The 18,787-nt window shown below is 34.5% G+C and overlaps 1 pseudogene; it reads left to right on the plus strand.

Moving 5' to 3' along the window:
* Positions 1–321: 321 nt before the first annotated feature.
* LOC108353100 (peptidyl-prolyl cis-trans isomerase A pseudogene) lies at positions 322–805 on the plus strand (annotated as a pseudogene).
* The last annotated feature ends 17,982 nt before the right edge of the window (positions 806–18,787 follow it).

The raw sequence follows: 18,787 nt of genomic DNA on the forward strand, positions 1-18,787 counted from the left end.
TTGCTTACAAAGAGTTCAGTAACATTGGGTCAGGCTCTTTGTTGAGACTACACACAACTGTATACAGCACTCCAGCATCTCTGTTTCAAATTTGGCAAAGAATTTTTTATCCCTGTCTACTCCCTAATAAGCAAAGCATAACTGTTATCTTCTGCCTTGATAGCACATTAGGTACTGTTAGTCCCAAACGCTCTTTCCTATTAACAAACAATAGTATTGATTCTGAATCCAGCATCATAAAACACCTCGCCTAGACTTGCTATGTTTAATCAAAAATATGTGTAATAAGACAGACGCCACTGTCACTTTTCGCCACTTGCTGCTGACATGATCAACTCCACCGTGTATTTCGACATCACTGCTGATGGCAAGCCCTTGGGCCACAAGCTCTTTGCAAAGTTCCAAAGACAGCAGAAAACTTTCATGTTCTGAGTCCTGGAGAGAAAGGATTTTGCTATAAGAGTTCCTCCTTTCATGGAATTATTCCAGGATTCATGTGACAGGCTAGTGACTTCACGTGCCATAATGGCACTGGTGGCAGGTCTATCTGTGGAGAGAAATTTAAGGATGAGAACTTCATTCTGAAGCATATAGGTCCTGGCATCTTGTCCATGCAAACACTGGACCAAACACAATGGTTCCCAGGTTTTACTGCACTGCCAAGACTGAGTGGCTGGTTGGCAAGCGTGTGGTCTTTGGGAAGGTGAAAGAAGGCACGACCATTGAGGAAGCCATGGAGTGTTTTGGGTCCAAGAAGGGCAAGACCAGCAAGAAGATCACCATCTCCGACTTTGCCCAACTCTAATTTCTTGTGGGCATTTTACATATCAAACCATTCCTTCTGTAGCTCAGGAGAGCTACCACCCGATCTGCACCCAATACCCTGTAACTTCTCACACTGAGTTTCTTTGGGTTCCATATTTTCTTTTTTCCCCTTCAAGTCTAGCTGGATTGCAAAGTTAAGTTTATGATTATGAATAAAACCTAACTAAGAACTACTGAAAACATATGGAATATATGCAGGAAAAGACATATCATTTCTTAACAATCTCATCTGAAATTTTGTCCTAATGAAACCCTAACAATCAGCATTTCTAGTGACAACACATTTACTTACTATCTCATGCAGTTGGGGACACCCAGGCCTGACGTTATTACTGATGCTCTCTGATATGATTACAGATGAAACCTTGGCAGGCTGTCCTCTGAGAGGCCTTACCAGCAGCTGACTGAGACAGACGCACCCAACCATCGGACTGAAGTCAGGGACCCTTATGGTTAAATTAGAGGAAGGATTGAAGAAGCTGAAGGGGAAGGTAACCCATAGAGAGACCGCCACTCTCAACTAACCTGGATCCCAGGAAGCTGCCAGAGACAGAGCCACCAACCAGGACCATACACAAGTCAATCTGAGGCTCCTGGCACAAACATAGCAGAGGTCTGCCTGGCCTGGCCTCAGTGTGATATGTGCTTAGTCCTCTAGAGACTGGAGGCCCCGGGTCAGGTGGAGGGGGCGTCCTCTTGGAGACAAGGAGGAAAAGGAATAGGATGAGGAGCTGTGGGAGGAGAAAGGAGGGGAGGACTGGAATATAAATCAATGTAATATGTTTTTAAGTAGAATGAATACTTTGGATGCCAAATAAAAACATAATTCATCCCTCACTCCATCAGAGTAAAACATGTGCCAGTCATCTGATAGCTCAGTTGTCGGACCTGAGAATTTATTAAAATTCTTCCCTTCTTCCACACAGCCAAGTTGTTACCAATCTCATGGCTCTACAACATGTCCTGAAACTTGAGTCTTGTCCCCATTAATAAACTCAGGATTCCCTGCCCCCCAAACAACAGGAAGAAATATATATGAGTAAAATTAACAACAGTGTTAAGTTTCTAACCCCTTCTTGCCTCTTTAATATGGTATATAAACTGGAAGATAGATATTGATACATTTGCTAATTGAAATAACATAACATTGAAGTTGATTTCAAAGAGAAAACTAGAAAGTTCTCCTGTAATGGTATACACCTAGCCATTGACAGAAATCTCACACTTACACAGAGACAGGCCTATTTGCAAAAATTTGTTGTATTTTTATCAAACCTCTACCTTAGAAATTGCATAGCCAATTAATCAGTGCCTTGAAGGCTTTTCTATATGCATCTCATGTTAGAGGTCAAATATGAGGGTTAATTGGAGATTTCAAAAAACATTTAGGAAAAAACAGAAAACATTGCTTTTAGAAATAAGATCTGTTTTAGATACACAGTAACTTATCTAAAGCTATATTCTACTAATGGCTACACAAGAAGCAACTTTATATTTACTGGAATTCACAGCATAAAAAACGCACTTATCTGGATAAAGGAATTAGTATGCTTTTTATTGACTAGGTGAATTATAAGTGTACATGCATATGAAATTAAGAAAAATGACATAATTGATATTAAACTTTAACTGCATAATCTCTGCCCAAAGCAAACAGTTAACTATATTTTGATATGCAGCTTTGCTCCAGGCTGGTATTTAAAAATAAGTTATAAGTGTCCTAAGACTACTGTTATCTTGAATAATTTATTACCACAAGCTTTCTGTATTCCCTCAAATCCTTTCAAATCATTTTTTTCTATAAGTGATTGTGAAAGTATTTTTCTTACTGTCATTTAGTCTTTCTATAGGTTCTTACATTAAATGTACATGTGCACATATGTGACACACAAATACAAACATTCCTGTGTGTGTGTGTGCGTGTGTGTGTGTGTGTGTGTGTGTGTGTGTGTGTGTGTGTGTGCATGTGTTAATCAGGATTCTACAAAAGTGCTGAGAGTGTTGCTCAATGGCATGATATATGTTTCGTGTGTATAAGCCAAGACATCCAATCTGAGTACTAAAAATTGTGGATAATTTTGAAAATCTGTTTTGAAAAATCACTGGTAGTGGTTGAGTGAAATTTGTAGAAATTCAGCCCCAGGAAAAATGTTATTGTTGTTGTTTTTGTTGTTGTTGTTGCTGCTGCTGCTGTTTTTGTTATTGTTTCATTTTGTTTTTGTTTGTTTGTTTCATTTTTGTCTGGTTAGTTGGATATTTTTTAATCTCTTGTTCTTTGCCCTTCGACCTTCTCCCTCCAAGAAACACTCCATATGTTCAGTTGCTCTGAATTTTTGAGTTCGTGTTCTTATTCACATTTGTGCTTCAGTCTGTGACAATGCAGTATCCGGAAGTCACCATGATTTTTTTTTCAGTTGAATTGGCAGTTGGAGAAAATTTTATAGCTTTTAAGAATCAAAATTCTCTCCCTTTTGAAATACAATAACAGTAACAGTGACTGCTAACATGTTTCTCATGTTAGTTGATTTTTCCACCATGTTCTCTCACATTATTGACTTCTCATACACAGATTATCCCTGTTTTAACTTGTCTTGGTCTCCTTCACATTTGTATTACAAAGAACACGTATTTCTTCCTTTTACAACCTTCTAACTTTACACATGGAGAATTCAATCTAGATAGTTTTGCTTTGGAATGAATTGCTGAGTGTGATATATAAGTTCTAGATCATTACAACAAAAAATATAATGAATGCTAAGATGGTAATCACTTGAGCTTTTATAAAATATGAAATCAATTTAATATCTATTAACCTTTTTGAAAATGTTGTAGTATGCAAACAATATGTAAAATCTCAAGCAATTGTCAAGGAGAAAAGGAGAGGAAACAATATTGAGGGAAGATGGATTCTGAATTTTATATTAATAATTTGAGTAAGAGGAGGTCATATTAAGAGATAATATCTCTACTTCAACAAGGTGAAGGAGAAACTAGAGCTATAGCCATAGAATATGATACATGATGAATCTGTTCTCATGATAATTTGGCATCTATAGTAAAGAAAAAACAACAGGCAAGGCATGGGAAGGAAGAAAATGGAGTGAATATGCTTGGAGATGAGAATTCTTATTATAGTAAGTCTCGTTTGCAAAAGAAATGCAGTAATAGTTGACAAGAGAGGACCTTACAGTATGTCCAGTACTCATATCCTACTTACACGGCTCTCCAATTACACCGTGCCTACAAGAAGATGAAAGGAAAACCAAAACTGAATCAGAGAACTGTTTGTTCCAATATCCTACTGATATTCCACAGTTGGAAGAAACTAGCTGGAAAACAGCTCGCTGTAGATGAGCAATCTCATATTTAGGCTGACATCAGCAGACAGTTTATAAAGACAGGAGGGATGTAGTAAAATGTGATGGTGCATCAGTGTCTGAATTCATAGATCCTGTGACTAGATCTTGTATATAGAAACTATTGATTTCCATTCTCTATATAATTAAATGATGGACACAAGACTTTCACTGTGGCATTTTTAAGGAGGAGTTAAAAATAATAAAAGTAATCAAAAGCCTAATTTGAAGAGGGAAGTTTATAGATTGAACCAAGATTTTTCTACAATTCTTCCAAACTGTAATGTCTTTAGGAGAAACATACTAGGAATTTTGTTCAATTCTGAAAGTCTACAAGCCATCACTTGTTCCATCATTTGTACAGTTTCACACCAAGCAACTTCATGCCAGGCATAGTGATCAAATATATGCCAAGAGTACTGATATGTGTTCCATAGCATATCATAGAGGTCCCTAGACATAAGATTATACAAAGCATCTTTTATTCACCATCTCAAAGGCTTATGAACTGAATAAGCTCACCTTTTCTAGATCTTTCTGGACTCTGGATGACTAAAGCTCTTCTCCAAGCTGATTGGTTCAAATTGGTTTCTCATGGCTTCTCACTGAATTGCTCTGCTTGGCAAATCCTCTGTATTCCACAGAACAGCATTGACTACATGGAAATGAACCCAACTCCACTCCACTGAACTCAGAGGAACTGCGTGGACTGCACTGATTCCAAACTGATTGACTTGCATTCACCTTGTACTGCTTGTATTTGCTACTTGTTCTCATGGGAGTTTGGCATATCTTATCTCTGACTCATTCTGTCAAATCTCCCCCCAATTCAATTATTATCTGTCCCTCAAACAGATGTTATTTGAAAACATGACAGTCTTCTACAACTACCCTTGCCACCTACACAGTTAGTGATTAAAAGGGGCATGGCAGGCCTGCATTCCATCGGGAACACACATACCTAGAAGGTCTTTTGGTAGGATCCCTTGCCAGAGCAAGGATTATATAGTGCTGGATCAAAATTTCTCTACATAAGGCTATGTAAGACATATTCATTTTTGAAAATTATTTCTGATGAACACATCAAATTTCAATAATATTTAAGAGGTTAACTGTTAACATTTTTCTGTACTGTTTGAACTTCTGGTAAACAGCACTTGCCATTTATTACAATTTCTTATAAAATTGGTAACCATACAGGCAAGTCAGAAAATTACTTTGGGGTGGAAGTCTGAAAAGCATTACAAACCTTATATTATAAATGAAATACTGTAAAAATAAAGTCACATATATACAGTAGCTCAATTCACACTATTTGTCTTCAGAATAGAACAGGACTTGGATGGTTGCAGTAATTAGAGACATACAAATACAAAAACCAAAAATAATTATTATATGACAATCTGTAATTTATTACCTCTCATTAATATCTATGAAAATGTAAAATATTATCTTTCATCATATTTCTAACTACAATAATTCAGTTTGGTATTACATATTGAGTAACCACATATGAAACTTTATTACAGGATAATTTATTTACTTATTTTTCATTTTCTTATCACCAATATCCACCATCTTCTCCATTAAACTGATTTTATGTAGTTAACATTAAATATTGAGTGGTATTTAGGATCCTCTTTAAATGTCTTTATCTTGTCCCTGGCTGTTGATTCTTGAGTCACTGAAATAATTCAGGTGAGTCAAAATTTTTGTATACCACTTTCCTCAAAAACAACCAGATTTCCCCAACTGCCCAATAAAGATGAATATGCTTCACTTCCATTCTGTTCTCCCTTTTAATTCAAATTTATATTATAATCCTAGCACTTCTCAGGAGTCATGAAGATAAATACTATTCATCATTTGAGAAATTAATAAAGTCACATCACAATAGTTCTCAAATGAGATGAACTTAAGCTGTTTTTCAAGTGGCATATTGTATTTTTCAAGAATTTCAATAATTCATATTTTAGACTACAACAAAGGTTGAAAACTATATTCATAAAATAAATGAAAAGGCTGTTGTCTGTGTCTGTACAAATGCAGTAACTGTATTTGAAATGGTTTCTGTGAAAGGCCATTTTAAGGATAAAGTAATTTTTTTGTGTGTGTGTGCCTAAAATGTGGCTTGGATATTTAGGGTTAAAATAGTACTCCTTTTTGACAATTGACTGACAATGGCTTTGGTCATGTGCAGACTGAACAGTGAACTGGGGAAAAATTGGTCTAATCCTTAAGCCATCTGAATTTATTATTGTAGTCTAAAAGAATCTCCGTGCTACTTTTGAATCTAGATGACACATTTCTCCAAGGTCTAAGGAGAAGCGTTCTCTTCATGGTCTCTGATTCATTTCCTGAAGAATTTCTGCTTTCTTTTCCTTTTGCTTTGCAGAGGTCTTTAGAAAAGTTCATGTCCTTGAAAGGTAAGCTAAGTCAATAGATTTTTGTTTCAAGTTGTAAGCACTTGTCAGCATTTCAGGTGTCAGTGATTATTTCTGCAGTGGTGGGAGACATAGATCTTGCAAAAATTTTAATCTATATGGTAGACAAAAATAAAAAATAGGCATTACAGAGTGAATTACTTTCTGTCAAAGGTTATTAGGCTACTTCTCAGTGAAGTTAATTCCTTGAGCAGCTAATGTCCTTCCAAAGACGATGTTTGGTGCAAGTGAGAATTACAGCAGCCAGATACCAAGATACATTGTAGAAATTGAAGTTCATGAGTCTTTATACTTTCCCAATTTCATTTTAGAAATAAAAAGCATATATAATCAAATATCAGGTTATGTAACACAGTTTTAAGAATTTTAAAGTTTTCTTATTATATCTTGAAAATCCCACAAGAAAATTTTCTCAAACCCATAATATGAAAATTTAGAAAAAAATATTACTTCAAATAGATATTGTTTTATATATGCAGCTTATTTGTCTCTGTATATCGTTATTTTGCTATTTTTCTTCATCTAGCTTGTGCATAAAATGTAGATGCTTGAGGAAAATTAAAGATCTTCAAATGGAACTGAAATAAACAAGTCTTTGTTTATTTAATATGGTCCTTGATTATTTGAATAGCATTAATATCATTAATGAGCAGCAGAGATATAAACAAAAGTTAGGTTGAATTAAAATAGCATAAAGAGAATAATTAATATTACATTTACCACATTGTATATTTTGACCAAGAGTATTTTGGCAGATAGACAGTTATTAACAGTCAAGTCCTATGTCTTTAAGAAAATTTCCTCTGAACTTCCACAATAGGCAGATTTGTTGTTGTTCTTGTTGTTGTTGTTGTTGTTGTTGTTGTTGTTGTTGTTGTTGCTGCTGCTGCTGCTTTTTGTCTTGGTTTGGTTTGATTTTTGCCTGATGCCTTTTCTGTCAATGTCTTTATAGTAGGAGATAACAAGGGTGGTATGCTATTGCCCACAATAATAATATAAAAGGGTTATAACATAATGATAAATATAATATAATGATAGAACACTGGGCTTAAAATTATTTATTTATTATTTACACTCATGTCTTTGAGCTTGTCAGTTTTATTTATCATGCACATACATGTGTGGATACCCACAGAGGCCAGGAGCAGGGTTCAAATCATCTGGAAGCAGAATTGCAGGTTGCACTGAGTCCCCTGCTGTGGGTTCTGGGGACTGAACTCAAGTCATCTGGTAGAGAAGCAATTGATCCTAACTGTGGAACAATTTGTCTTAAGAGCTCTTCAATTCATTATCATGCTCCCTTAGCCTCTGCACTGGAACTGAGTGCAGAGTTGACAGTGACCCAGTAATTCCAGAAAAGCATTCTCTGCATACCTTCACCCAGCTGCCTCAATTTGTGCCCTGTGATTTCAGTCAGGTTTTATAACATGAACTTCCCTGGCTTTTCACTAGTTCTCTGAGCTACTTCAAATATTTATAGATTGATTTTTTTCCTATTCACCATGTCACAACAATTTTTTAAAGTTCTATGAACATTTACTAGTATTGCTTTCTGATTGTAGGATGTCCTAGGTTGTAACTTTTACTAATTACTTACTAATTTTTATATCATTTTGATTAAAAAAATCAATTAAACATGAGTGTGTGATTTTCACTACTAATTGGGTTTGTTATTGTATGACACAAGTAAAATGAAATTTTTCAGCAATATTATTTTCATTTCAACACAAGTACATTTCCCAGATTTTCTTTGGATCTGTATGGTATTTTGGTACCTGGTTCTTTAATAGCAAATCGTTTTGCACATAGAATTGCTTGCAGCACTAGTATTCAGCAAGTGGAATGAATCTACACCTTATTTTAAGACAAAATTTCCTTTTAAAAGAGGAGAATTTAGTTTATTTTGTAAGAAGAAAATCATGATTTTTGTCCTCTTTCCTGTACTTTTAAACTCTTAAGTAGAACCCAAAATCCACAGACACTAGGATGACCTGACCTATCATGACACCTTCAGAATTAGTGGAGAAGCCTCTGGGGGCATGTTTGAAAGAAAACATCCTAACCATAATTGTGTCCAATATTCAAACTCTAGTAAAAGCAAATAAGGGGTATATTTTTACATAAAATTTAATTTTAAAATCTAAAAATTTAAGAGAGTGTTTATTTTGGTAGAGTCTCAATAGAAATTACCTTAAGAATTTTTCCTTTTGAAATATTTCTGTTAGTTATACAGAACATTTTCAATATCAATTTGGTTATTATCACAATATTCACTTTTCACTTTTAATGTACTTGGTGTGTGAATCTACACAAAACTAGGTATGACTCTCATTTTGCTATGGTTGTATCTTTACATTTGCTTAAGCCAAACTGGAGAAATTAAATTGGCAGAGATGTACTATGTTTCTAGAATAAAAGAGAAGTTTCAAAGCTAGGGCATCTGGGTTACTTAGTTCAAATCCCATCTGACTTCCTTTTTTTTGTCTTGGCATAAAGGTTGGCCTTCATATGACCAAGTGTAAAATTCTCCCAGATGTGAAGTGGAATCTCATTTTAGAAATGAATGCTAACCTCATGCTACAGAGCGAAGGAATTAGAAGGATGCCCTTACCACCGCAGTCTTTAGAAAGACACCACCTAAAGGGAATAGGAGTAAAAATAGTCACATGCGGTAAACTCTATTCCTTCTATGAACAGTCTGCATGAGGCATCCAATGTTAAGTGCCACTGTAAATATGGGCTATACCTTTTTGCTCTTTGCTTTTATTGCCTTTACAGAGGAGAGCCGTGATTCACTAGGGACTTGTGTCAGGTTTAAAGACGTCCTTGAAAAATTTTTAGTAAAGAATGGATATATCCCACTCCATAATATTCAGAGGTTTAATCAAAATAGGCATTAAGTCTAAGTAGATTACAGTGTGGCCTATGATTCAAAAATATAAAGTGGAAAACAGAGAAAAAATGTGATTGACGTGAGCTATGTAGTGATAAATCTTTAGAGTTGTGTCAAGTGAGAGAAGAGGAACTTCAAGTAGCTACTCGTGTTAAATAGGAGTAGTTTTAGACGATAGAGGACATGAGAGCTCTTTTCATATATTATGATTCAATATATATGTGTGTATGTGCATGTTGGCATGTGTGTCTTGCCTTTTTATAACACATATATCAATATAGTAATATATTAGCCATATAAATATTCTATTGTAAAGCATATTATAAGGATTTGAAAAGTTAAGATAATGTCAATGCTGGTTCCACCATAAAGCTGCTTTTAAATGTGTGTAATAAACTGATGTACAAGTTGAAACACATCTCAAATATTTCACTCTACTGCTGAGAGAGGTGCCGTGCTTTCTAAGATAGAGATTGACTATTATTTTTTAATTTGTTTGACTCCTATTGAAAACAAGTTGGTTTCTGATACAGATTCATTTCTCCTTTACTTCTCCCCATTCTTCCTCACCTCTCCTCCATAATACATAACTGAGTATTTACGTTCTAAAGAAGTTGGGTTAAAATAGTCAATTTGAAAATGAAAAACAAAACTATGAGTATAACATTCTGTAAAGACCCAAGAAAATTTTAAATTTACAAATATAATATCCCCAAGTGTTTTAGGATACAAGGTTAAAGCATTGGAGCTATCATGAGAGTCTTTATTTCATTTTTAAATTTAGGTAGATGCAATATTAAAGATATGGATGTGCATTCAGTGGGGAGAAAATCTTTAAATGATACAATGTTAAAACATGTAATATGAATATGATAATTAAATTTAATATCCACACGCCTTTTCTGGAATTTGTTTTGTTTTAAATTTTTGAGCATCTAAATAAAAACATATAATATTAAAATAAATTATATATATTCTCGTTTGAATATTTCTTCTTTGTGATAAAACAAAAATATAGCTCATTTTCTCCATCCCAGGAAGTATTATTAGTTCGATAATTTAGATGACAAATAGAGAAGTCCAGAGGTTATGGCTCAGGCCACTAATATAATCAGTGGTAAATTCACAATGAAGGGTAAATTCACTGGCACCTTTGTTCAAAAGCCATAGGTCAAAGCTATGAGACTCTCCATCATTTCCCTTCTTTTGAATTATCTAAAGATTTAAAGGAGAAGTATACAATTATGGTTCAAGGGAGGGTTTAAAATTTATAAAAAGAGACAAAACTGTTTGCTGTATTTTCAGAGTTTTGCCAAACTTTTAAATAACTTAAGTATAATTTTTGCTGGGATATCATTGAAAATGGTTTATATAACTCTTTTAATTGATATTTTAGCAGTAAAAGTATCAAGTAGAAATGAAATTTTAATGTTGTTTATAAACACACAGAATATCCCTTATAGATTATGGCTGCTTAATTTCCAAATAATGTAGTTATGTTAAACCCTCCATCATCCAGGCTCTAATATGTGATAAAGGGGAAGTGCAAAGGAGGGCTCAGAATTCAGTTTCACGTACTTTCTTAAAGTGATCATCAAACATTTCTGAATGGGATGCATGCTTGCAGCCAACCATTGGACTGAGCACTGGGATCCCAATGGAGGAGTTAGAGAAAGGACTGAAGGAGCTGAGGGGTTTGCAGTCCCATAGGAAGAACAAAAATATCAACCAGCCAGACCCCTAGAGAGCTCTCTGGGACTAAACCAAGTACTAGGCCAAGAGTACACATGGAGGGACCCATGGCTTCAGCCGCATATGTAGCAGAGGATGGCACTGTCTGGCATCAATAGGAGGAGAAGCCCTTCATGTCCTGTGAAGGCTTGTTTGCCCAGTATAGGGGAATGCAAGGGTGTTGAGGTGGGAGAACATCTTCATAGAAGCAAGGGGAGGGGCAGAGGCAGCATGAGAGAGGACAGAAAGGGGATAACATTTGAAATGTAAATACATAAAATATCCATTTAAAAACATATCAACTCTGTATCAAAATGAAGTCTATAGACAGCAAATATAAGAACATATACTGACCAACATACCCAGTCTTCTCTAAGTGGTTCATGTTTATTCTCAGTCCTCTATGGTAAATGTTTTCATAAAAATTAATCAAATTTTATTTATTAATTGTTATACAGGATAAAATAGTTATATATTATATTTTGCCTTTGAAATATATTAAAAGAGAGTAGAAACAATCAAAGCATTTAATGCAAAGCCAGACAGAGTTAGTATTCCTAATATATTTGAGAGTTCATTTAGCCAGATTAAAAAACCAAATTGATCATATTTGTCTTGTTCTTGTTTCTTTGTTTTATATCAGAAATGCAAAACCTTATACTTAGTTATCAAGAAAAGAAATATAATTTATCTCCTGAATTTTATATAATCATTTTTTTAGAATAACTATTCTCTGTTTTGAGAAATTCTTAATCACAAGGTAACTGCTGAATGGTTCACTGACTAATTTGTCTGGTTTTATCTCAACATTAAAATGATTTTATATTATAAAAATGATTTATGAATTAAGTGTTGTTTTGTTTTGTTTCTCTTTACATCTGCTGCATTTGAGACAGGCTTTCTCTATGCAACCATTTTGTCCCCTCAGCTTTGGAGCCACGCTTCATGTCCTTGCAGATGGTATTATGAACACCAGCATCCTCAGATGTGCATCTTGGAGGAACAGAAGTATTTGTCACAATTAGTAACTTCCATTGAATATTAATAATGTGTTTATTCATATGAGATTAAATTTTAACTTCTAGAAGGAATTCATTTTACTCCATCATTTAAACATAATCAATGTGCAAAGCGTCTCTTTCTCCGTTCATCTAACACAAGGACAGCATTACACACAGCAAGATGTGTATTCATATATTCACACAATTCAGCCCCAGCTGCTGAGACTGGACATCTACCCAACAACAAAACCCTTACCCTACAAGAGGTTCTTCCTGCAAGATGTGCTGAGTCAAACAAGCTATAGAACATGTACATGTAGCTAACCAGTGTCAGCTACAACAAGGCTCACTCCATGAGAGGCAGTCCAGGACCGACACTGACTAGGTGACCAGGAGCCAGATTTGATGACCCAGAGACCTGGGGGTAGTAGAACCAAACATGAATGGAAAACACAACAATAAAAAAGATGAAAAATGATTGGTAATGATATTCTTATACTCATAGATTAATGTTTTGTCCAGTTATTATTAGAGAGGCTTCCTTTTGCTGGGAGCATGTACAGAGACCCAGAGCCAAGCATTATGAAGAGAGAGAGAATCTAAATTGGAGATATCCTTAATGTCCCTCCTCTCAGAGTTTGGAAACTCCATGGAAAGGGGGGGAGAAAATTGATAGGAATCAGGGGATAGAGGATATCAGGAGACCATGATCTATAAAATCAACTAAGCTCATATGGACTCTCAGAGACTAAAGTAGCAAGCAATGAACTCCCATGGGTATACATTCAGTTCTCTGCATTTGTTATGGATAGTTTGGTGGTTTTAGTGGGACTCTGAAGTGTGGGACTGGTGTATCTCTCACTCTAACACTTCCATTTGGTCTTCTATCATCATATTGGATTGCCTTGCCTGAACTTGATGGCTTTATGGCTTTTACTGATCTTTTTGTGCCTTGGTTTTTTTGGTTTGTTTGTTTGTTTGTTTGTTTGTTTCCCTGTTTAGCTGCCATCTCTAGGAGGTCTGGTCTTTCCTGAAGGAAAAATGAGGAGAGTGGATCTGGGGAAGAGAAAACTGGGGTGAGAAGTTAGAGGAGTGGAATGGGAAACTGGTCGAGATGTATTGTATAAGAGAGGAACTTATTTTCGATAAATAAAACAAAATCAGATTCAAGACAATTCAAGGCATTGTAAAGATGGTGGAGATTCATTGTAAGTGAGGATTTTCTGACTACAATGCATACGTAATTGCTGAAAATCATTTTTGTAATCCAGTCCACATTTTATTTATTACCATGCCCATGCTGAAAGAAACCACAATAAATCTGCAAGGAAAGAGCTACAGAGATGGCAAGTATAAAACATAACCACGGCATTGAAAGAACTGCTTTGAGATTTCAAGATTTCCAAACATTGAGCCACTAAAATTAGGAGTTACTTCACATTGCCACTTACATGATTTCATTTGCAGCAGAATCGCTCAAGTGTATATTATGGGTAGGCTCTAGTCTCTGATAACAGACAGGGAAAAGGAACTACATAAAGTAAATGCATTAGCAGGGAGAGAAGAAGTCTAGCTGTAGAACATACTTTTATGCATATGAACGTGTAACTGTATTTTTAAGTAGTGGTATTTAATGAGCCAAAAAGATAGGGTTTTTTTTATGCTAGGAATCTACAGTTTATATTCTCTTCCCAAAATGTTTACTTTGCCCCTTTGTGCATTTCCTTGACTTTTGTTTCAGCTCTGTGGTTATTAAGCTTGTACTTCTTGTTCTTGTTCTAAGAATATTTCTCAGGTAAACCCACTCAAGGAAACCTATTGTGTTTTCTGATCAAAGAAGAAAGTGATGCTAGGCTATAATAAGCAATTTAATTTTTAATGAGCGTATTCGTGCCCAAGGTCATAACAAGATCGTGAAAGAAAAAGTTAAAATAAACTACGGCAACTCACTAATGATAATGTCTGAAATATGACTAAGGCAAGATAATATTTGCCAGGGTGTACTTTCACAAGGCTCTCTGGTATTCTGTTTCATTGTATACGAAAAAGAAACTTAGCTCAAGTAATATATAGCACATTAAATAAAGAGCAGATTAAAAGAAATAAGGCTTCTCTTCTAAAGGAAGTACACCAAGCTGTGGTAATTTTAAATCCATGAGGTAAAAGATGAAAATGTTTACCAGCAAAAAGTGCATTGAGAAAACACTGCCATATCCCAGTTTGTGTCACTGTTTATGTATATTTTCCAGAATACATTTCAACTTAGAGCAACGAGGAAGTAGTGGAGTCAACTTGGCTTATAATTTGATTAGTGAAAAGACTGAAAATTTATGTTTACATTCAACCTACTTTTATTACTAGAATAAACTAGATAATTTTTTAATTACTTCTTTTTATGATAAAGGTTTTGAGTCTGTGTTTTTGTTGCTATTTTAGGACAAATGTATTAAAGAATGACAATAGACTGTCTCTCATTAAAGGTGTTTCTCACAAATGATTTATGCATAATAGATATTTTAAGCTATAGGTTTGTATCAGGTTTCCCTAGAAAACATTTAATTACTGTATTGTGATTAATCATGCGTGATAGGAAATACATTATTGCATCCTTGAACAGAATAATCTGCTACATTGTCTTTAGGTTTCCACTGACAAATAATGAAACTAAGTAAAAGTGTAGATAATGAAATTAGATCAGAAACATTTTAGCTGATATAATACACATTTTATGCTCCAGAATCTACAAGCGTAGAAGTCTATGTCTTCTCAGTGTAGATTTATATCTAATAATATTAGTTATGAAAATCTATGGGTCTAATGCTCTTACACTTTAATAACTGTTATATATTTCATACACAACAAAAAAATTAAAAGCAAATATAGATCATTCACTGGAAACCATCAAATCCTTGCAAAAACCACAAACTACATGGGAAGTGAGATTCTTTTTTTTGTATTGATAATTTTATTATTTTACATTTCAAATGTTATCCCTCATTTTTTGATTGGGTTGTTTGGTTTTTTGGGTGGTAAGCTTTTTGAGTTATTTATATATTTTGAGTTATTAACCCTCTATTAGATATGGGGTTAGTGAAGATTATTTTTTCTCAATTTGTAGGATGCCAATATGTCTTATTGACTCTGTCCTTTGCCTTACAGAAACTATCCAGTTTCATGAGGTCTGGCTCAGCAATTCTTGGTTTTAGAGCATGAACTATTGTGGTTCTGTTTAGGAAATTTCTGCCTGTGCCAATGAGTTCAAGGCTCTTTCCCACTTTCTCTTTTATTATATTGAGACTATCTGGCTTTATGTTGAGGTCTTTGATTCACTTGGACTTGAGCTTTGTGCATGGTGAATAATATAGGTCTATTTTCATTTTTCTACATACAGACATTCAGTTAGACAAGAACCATTTATTGAAGATGCTTTCAGTTTTCCATTGTATTGTTTTGGCTCCTTTGTCAAAGTTCAACTCTGTGTAAGTGTGAGGTTTTATTTCTGCTTCTTTAATTCGATTCCATTGATCAACCCTGTCTGTCTCTGTACCAATACCATGCAGTTTTTATCACTATTGCTCTGTAGTATAACTTGAGGTCGGGGATGGTGATTCCCCCAGCCATTCTTTTATTATTATTAATTATTTTTTGTTGTTCTGAGTTATTTTTGCCTGTCCAGATGAATTTGAGAATTGTTCTTGCCAAGTCTTTGAATAATTGTGTTAGGATTTTGATGGGGATTGCATTGAAGCTGTAGATTGCCTTTGGTAGGATGGCCATTTTTACTATGTTAATTCTGCTAAGCCACGAGCATGGGAAATCTCTACATTTTCTGAGATCTTCGATTTCTTTCTTAAGATTCTTGAAATTCTTATCATAAATATGTTTCATTTGTTTGGTTACCCCAGGATATTTTATATTATCATGTGTGTGTGTGTGTGCGTATGTGTGTGTGTGAGTGAATGCAGGTGCACATGTGTGTGTCTGTGTTGTTTTCTTTTGTTTTGTTTGTGATTGATTGGGTTACCTCACCCAGGATGATAATATCTAGTTCCATACATTTGCCTATGAATTTCATGAAGTCATTGTTTTTAATAGCTGAGTAGTATTCCATTGTGTAAATGTACCACATTTTCTGTATCCATTCCTCTGTTGCGGGACATTTGTTTTGTTTCCAGCTTTTGCCTAATATAAATAAGGCTGCTATGAGCATGTTGTATATTGGAGCATCTTTTGGGTATATGCCCAGGAGTGGTATAGCTGGGTCCTCAGAAAGCACAATGTCCAATTTTCTGAGGAAACCCCAGACTGATTTCCAGAGTGGTTATACCAGCTTGCAATTCCCCCAAAAGTGGTAGACTGTTCTTCTTTCTCCACATCCTCACCAGCATATGTTGTCACCTGAGTTTCTGATCTTAGCCATTGTGACTGGTGTGAGGTGAAATCTCAGGGGTGTTTTGATTTGCATTTCCCTGATGACTAAGGATGTTGAAAAATTCTTTAGGTACTTCTCAGCCTTTTGATATTCCTCCCTTGATAATTCTTTGTTTAGCTCTGTACCTCATTTTTAATAAGGTCATTTGGCTCTCTGTAATCTAACTTCTAATATATATATATATATATATATATATATATATATATATATATATATATATATATAAGATATTAGCCCTCTATCAGATATAGGATTGGTAAAGATCTTTTCCCAATATATTTGTTGCTGTTTTGTCCTATTGTCAGTGTCCTTTGCCTTACAGAATCTTTGCAATTTTGTGAGGTCCCATTTGTTGATTCTGGATCTTAGAGCATAAGCCATTGGTGTTCTGTTCTGGAATTTTCCCCTGTGCCCATCTGTTCAAGGTTCTTTACTGGTTTCAATTCTATACTGTTAGATTCAGATTCATTGTATCTGCTATAAGCAGCAAATTTTTTCTTTTTGATTAGGAGAATTTGAAGGGCTCTTTATACAGTGTATTGGAAGTTGTTTTCTATGAGTTGTAGAACTCCACTCCTATTTTCTCTTAAAGCAAAGGCCATGAACTGTTCTCAAATCCTCTCTTGGGTGTTTGAATTTTGGTCCATCTGTTTTTATAGCCATTAGTGACAGGGTTTCCCTCTGGATGAATTTCTATCAGGCGACTAATCTATATCATCTATAATCAATTTCTCTATTATGAGCTAGAAACCACAAAATCTTTAAAATGTTCATTTGCTCAGGAAAGAAAATATATGTTCTAGAAATTCTCTTGGGGTCAACTGTGTCACATGACATTAGTTGATTATGGGAACATAACCAGTCTCATTTTGTCCATGCATCCTGGTAGGATTTGTACACATTAGTATGGGAATGAGAGGATTGAAGAATTCTAAAATATATTTTGTGTTTAGTTATCTTACACGTGTTAACATTCCAGCTCATTAGAAAAATATACCATAATATTGTGACTTATTTAGGCTGCAAGTAATTAAAACAAAATCTTATTTACTATGCATCTACAAATGTGAGTGTATCTTTCTTTGCATCAGCACTCAAATGTTTGAGTGTGGCTCATACATTTTCATTATGTTTGATTATGAAAAGCAACAAAATTAAAATAAAAGTAAGTTAGAAATGAAGATAAACCTACAGGAGGGATTGCATGTAATTTTGTCACAATCCATCTGTTAAAATAACATATAATACAGTACTTGAGAAAATAAGCTAATGGACTAATGAATTTTTAGTCACAGACTCAAGGTTTCAATCCATGGCTGCTTGACACTCTTGCTTTGAGTCCATGAAAAGGACATGTATTATGGAAAGAGCACATATCATGGTAAGGATCATCTCGTGAATGAAGCTGTTTACCCTATGGAGAATAAAATGGAAGGACAGGGTACCCATTAGCCTCTCAATGATATTGCTTACTTCACTGGATTCCATCCCTTGTCTCTTATTTTATTTTTGTTTTTCAAGATTATAATATATTTAAATCTTTTCTCTTTTCATAAACTCCTTCTTCCCACAAAACCCATTTTTGCTACCAAGTACAATGGATAATAAGTAAGGAAATTAGAATATCAGTACTCAAAGTTAAATAGTAGATTACACAAACAAGAATTTGAAAGATTTTTTTTTTAAATAAACCCATGGGAAAAGAACACAAGGTAAAGAGAGGATGCTATTAGAAGAAAAAAGAAACTTTGATAAATGGGTATAGAACTAGCATGCTAAAAGATTTTCTCTCTACTTCCTAATAAATGTGCCTTTAGCCTGTGTGTTTGGAGATATATAAAACCCAATACCAAGGATTCAGTTCACAGAAATAATTAGTAATTATTTTATCAAATATAGAAATTTATATTAATAAATAAAGCAAAATTGTGTGTTCATCGTCAAGGTTTTATATCCTCATTGAAGTTTTGAAAAATTTCCAAATTTTATGAAACCTAATACTTTTAAACCATAAGCCTATATGTCAAATGGTAATGTCAAACATTTTTAAAATATTTATGTTTATCAAAATAGAACTCCTTATCTGTGTGCTTAAGTGTAACATT

This window comes from Rattus norvegicus, chromosome 16 (assembly GCF_036323735.1).
Source record: "Rattus norvegicus strain BN/NHsdMcwi chromosome 16, GRCr8, whole genome shotgun sequence".
NCBI classification, from domain to species: domain Eukaryota; kingdom Metazoa; phylum Chordata; class Mammalia; order Rodentia; family Muridae; genus Rattus; species Rattus norvegicus.